At 41.0% G+C, this 4365-nt stretch overlaps 1 pseudogene; it reads left to right on the forward strand.

The window, feature by feature from the left end:
- Positions 1-2855: 2855 nt before the first annotated feature.
- On the forward strand, positions 2856-4017 carry LOC101697612 (DNA replication licensing factor MCM4 pseudogene; annotated as a pseudogene).
- Positions 4018-4365: the final 348 nt, after the last annotated feature.

Below are 4365 nucleotides of genomic sequence, written 5' to 3' on the forward strand. Positions count from 1 at the left end.
TAAAAGGACAGACTTTAATTACTTTAGGGCTAAGTTATTGGCTCCTAAAGATGTTAGGAAATCTTAGCGAGACAGCATTTTGTTTTCTTATTTGTAATCCCTTGAGTCAGGAAAGCTTGTCTTGGTCTCCATCAACAGCTGTATTCAAAGAGCTATTCTTTTTCCTGCCCTCAATTCAATTTAGTCACTCTTTTGAAGGTCTGCTATTTGAAAAGCTGCATTTAAAAAAAATTCACATTAAGAGGCAAAGGTTAAATTCAACAAAAAATTTAACAAATATTTATTGCTCCCTTAATGCAGTTGGCCCTCTGTATGCACGGGTTGTACATCTGTGGATTCTACCAACTGCAGATCAAAAATATTATTAAAATGGCATCTCTCCTGAACACATACATTTTTTTCTTGTCATTATTCTCACAATATAGAATGATAACTGTTTATATTGCATTTTATATCCAAAGAAATAATTTAAAGATATAAATCTATGATGTAAAATACATGGAGACAGTGCACAGATTATGTACAAGTACTATGCCATTTTATAAAGGAATTGAACAACATCCTCAGATTTTGATATCCTTGTGGGGTGGGGGGTCTTGGAGCCAATCTGCTGTGGATGTCAAGGGATAGTCATATATGTGAAGCCCCATGCTTGGCAATGCTAGTCTTGAAGGAAGGAAAAGAGAGAGATGGAGAGAGCATTTCAAGAAAAGGTACTAAATTATCTGACACTATACAAAAGCAAAATAATCTTTCAGAAAACTTTTTCCAGATGTTATGGCTGTGTTTAGATGTCCTCCAAAGCCTCATGTCATAGGTGGGCCCTTTTCATAAGTGGCTGAATCTAAAGTGTGTGACTGATTGATGGTACAATGCTAGAATTAAGGGTGCTAAGACTAAGGGTGGGTGATTACTAAATCAGTCCACTGATTGGTTTGGCACCATCCTAATCCCAGTATCCTAGATAGAATATAAAAGAGGCAGAAAAAAGCTGTTAAGGTTTCTTACTTGCTTTGCTACCTTCCCCCTGCCATGAACTGTTTCTCCTCTGCGATGCCCCTCTGCCATGCCACCCTGCCTTTCAGCCAGCCTATTATGAACTGAAACCCCCGAAAACTGTGAGCCAAATAAACCTTTCCTCTTTTAACTTTGGGTGTTGGGTATTTTGTCTCAACAATGAGAAAAGTAACTAAGACACTAGATTTTGATTATTATAAATACAATCAATTATTTATTCAATGTATTTATGTCCTTTGTAAACACGCATACACACATACACACACACACACACTTCTTTTAAGCATGGAGCCTGTGAAGAAATTGTATTATTTGTTAGTAATTCTTTGGTCACACTTGTCTATAGATAAGAGTGTGCTTCCCTAAATTCATAGCCACACATTTCCTCAGCAGGGCTTAATTCTATGACTCACTTTGGCCAATGGAAAATGAATGAACATGCTCTATATGACCACTTGTATGATCTGGCTCAACCTCCTAAGTTCCTGCTTTCCACTTGAGAACAACATGTCTCATAAATGGTTGTTCTTGGTCTCCAAAAGGAGAAAACACAGGGAGAAGACCTACAGCAAAATCCAGTACATCCCAGTGGTGTTATGCTGAGTCACAGATCTGGATGATTCATCTGCTCTCTGTCTTGGTTGTTAGGCAGCAATGGGTTTCGGGGGTTGGTTAAAGCAGTGTGTATAGGTGTATTAATTATTGATTGCTGCAAAACATTATCAAAACTATCCTAGTTACAAAATACCCGACACCCACTAGCTAAAGGAGGGGAGGTTTATTTTGGCTCACAGTTTGTAGAGGATTCAGTCCATAGTGGGCTGGTTCCAAGGCAGAGGAGCATGGCAGAGGAGAAATATCTATGGCTGGATGGCAGGAGAAAGAAATCAGGAAGGGGGAAGGAGACAGACCCTTCCAGGCTACACCTCCAGTGACCTATCCCATCTGAATACGATTCGCCCCAATATCACATTTGGCTATAAACTCATCAGCAGACTAATATATTGATGAGTATCTCTCTATCATGATCCAATCACCTTCCAAAAGCCCCATCTATGAGCACATGAGACTTTGGAGGGATGTCTAGATAAAACCCATCACACAAAGTTAGCAGCTTAAAATAGCAACTTTGAAACTTTTATGTACTTCAGAACCTAAAATGCTTACTACAGTATCTGGCAGCTCTCGAAAACAGCAGCTCTTACTGTCATCCATCATCTGTGTTCTCACCAGTGCTTAGGAATAAGGGGAAGTAGCATGGAGTCTTGGACAGAATATGAATCTGGAATCAGAAAAATCTAGGTCCAAATGCCTATGGGTCTTTTATTAGTTGTACTTTTAACTTCCAGGGCAGAGAGGGAGCAGCAGTTTGTTCTGTCACAGGTAGCTGAGAAAGTAAGTGGATATACACTTTAAGCATTTGAAATTGCCTACAGAAATCCAAGGATAAGAAACAAAAATTCACCTTAACAAGGCTGGATTTAAAAACTAAATTTAGAACCAGAATTGAAAACTCCAATGTCTGCTGGGAAGGCAATGTAAATAAGTGACACCCTAAGAGATAGATAACTAACAACTTCAAATCTTCTGAGGAGCATAGAAAAAGGTTTCAATGGTGTTCATGCTGGCTACTTGGTAAACTGGCCAGCTCTGCCATAATGCATGCTGTGGCCTGTAGATGCTTTAAGCAACTTAAAGAAGTTGATGATAATTTCCCACTTTGGGGGCTGTAGAGACATTACTGACTCCATGGAAATGGTAAGACTTTTTTCTGCTAGAAAAAAAAAACCCAAACATTAGCATCTACTACATGTGTGAGAAGTTATTAGAAGAAAGCTATGCCCCTGCTCTTCGGTAACCCTGGCACCAGCAAGTCCCAGCTGCTGCAGTATGTGTATAAACTGGTCCCTAGGGGCCAGTACACATCTGGGAAGGGCTCCAGTGCAGTAGGTCTCACTGCATATGTGACAAAAGACCCTGAGACCAGACAGCTAGTCCTGAAGACAGGTGCCCTTGTCCTCAGTTGACGATGGCATCTGCTGTATCGATGAGTTTGACAAAATGAATGAAAGTACAAGATCAGTGCTGCATGAAGTCATGGAGCAGCAGACGCTCTCTATTGCAAAGGCTAGGATCATCTGTCAGCTCAATGCACGCACCTCTGTTCTGGCAGCAGCAAATCCTATTGAGTCTCAGTGGAATCCAAAAAAAAAAAAAACAACCATTGAAAACATCCAGGTACCTCACACGTTGTTGTCAAAGTTTGATCTGATTTTCCTCATGCTAGACCCTCAGGATGAGGCATACGACAGGTGTCTGGCTCACCACCTGGTCTCGCTGTACTACCAGAGTGAGGAGCAGGTGGAGGAGGAGTTCTTGGACATGGCGGTGCTAAAGGACTACATCACTTATGCTGACAGCACCATCATGCCCAGGCTCAGCAAGGAGGCCAGCCAGGCTCTTATTGAGGCTTATGTGGACATGAGGAAGATTGGTAGTAGCCAAGGAATGGTTTCTGCATACCCTCAACAGCTGGAGTCATTAATTTATTTAGCAGAAGCCCATGCTAAAGTACGATTTTCAAACAAAGTTGAAGCAATTGATGTGAAAGAGGCAAAACGCCTCCACAGGGAGGCTCTGAAGCAATCTGCAACTGATCCCCAGACTGGCATTGTGGACATATCTATTCTTACTACAGGAATGAGTGCCACCTCTCGGAAATGGAAACAAGAATTAGCTGAAGCCTTGAAGAAACTTATTTTATCTAACGGCAAAACACCAGCTCTAAACTACCAGCAACTTTTTGAAGCTATTTGGGGACAATCTGACATAGCAATTACCAAAGATATGTTTGAAGAAGCCCTGCATGCCTTCGCTGATGACAACTTCTTAACAGTGACTGGAAAAACTGTCCACTTGCTCTAAGGCTGCTCTGAGCTGTGCTGCTCCTGGCACCTGCTTGTGCATGTGAGCAGCCTACAGGTGGTCAGTGGCCACCGCTGCAAATAGATTCTGAAAACTGTTATTCAGTTCCATAAGAGGTTTCTAACCTGGGTTCAATTTTGTGAGTAAGGGTATGTTTTCATTTTTTAACATTTTACGTAAAACTCCTGTGCCAATTTATAAACATATATAGTAGAGATTATTTTCCTGAAGTGCTGATTTTTAGCAGCAGGGCCTTTTATTTGTGTGTGTGCACAGAGAACAGCATGTCAGTCTTTGGACAGGCAAAGGAAAAAAAAAAGAAAGCTATGCCCAATTTGCCACGTTCAATTGTAGAACGTGCATTTATATATTACTATATGACTTTTTTGGAGGGAAGTAGGCTTGGATTTAGCCTCGGGCAAT

The sequence above is a fragment of the Heterocephalus glaber genome, unplaced genomic scaffold (genome assembly GCF_053883595.1).
Source record: "Heterocephalus glaber isolate CG9 unplaced genomic scaffold, H.glaber_assembly_v1.0 deba00001457, whole genome shotgun sequence".
NCBI lineage: Eukaryota > Metazoa > Chordata > Mammalia > Rodentia > Bathyergidae > Heterocephalus > Heterocephalus glaber.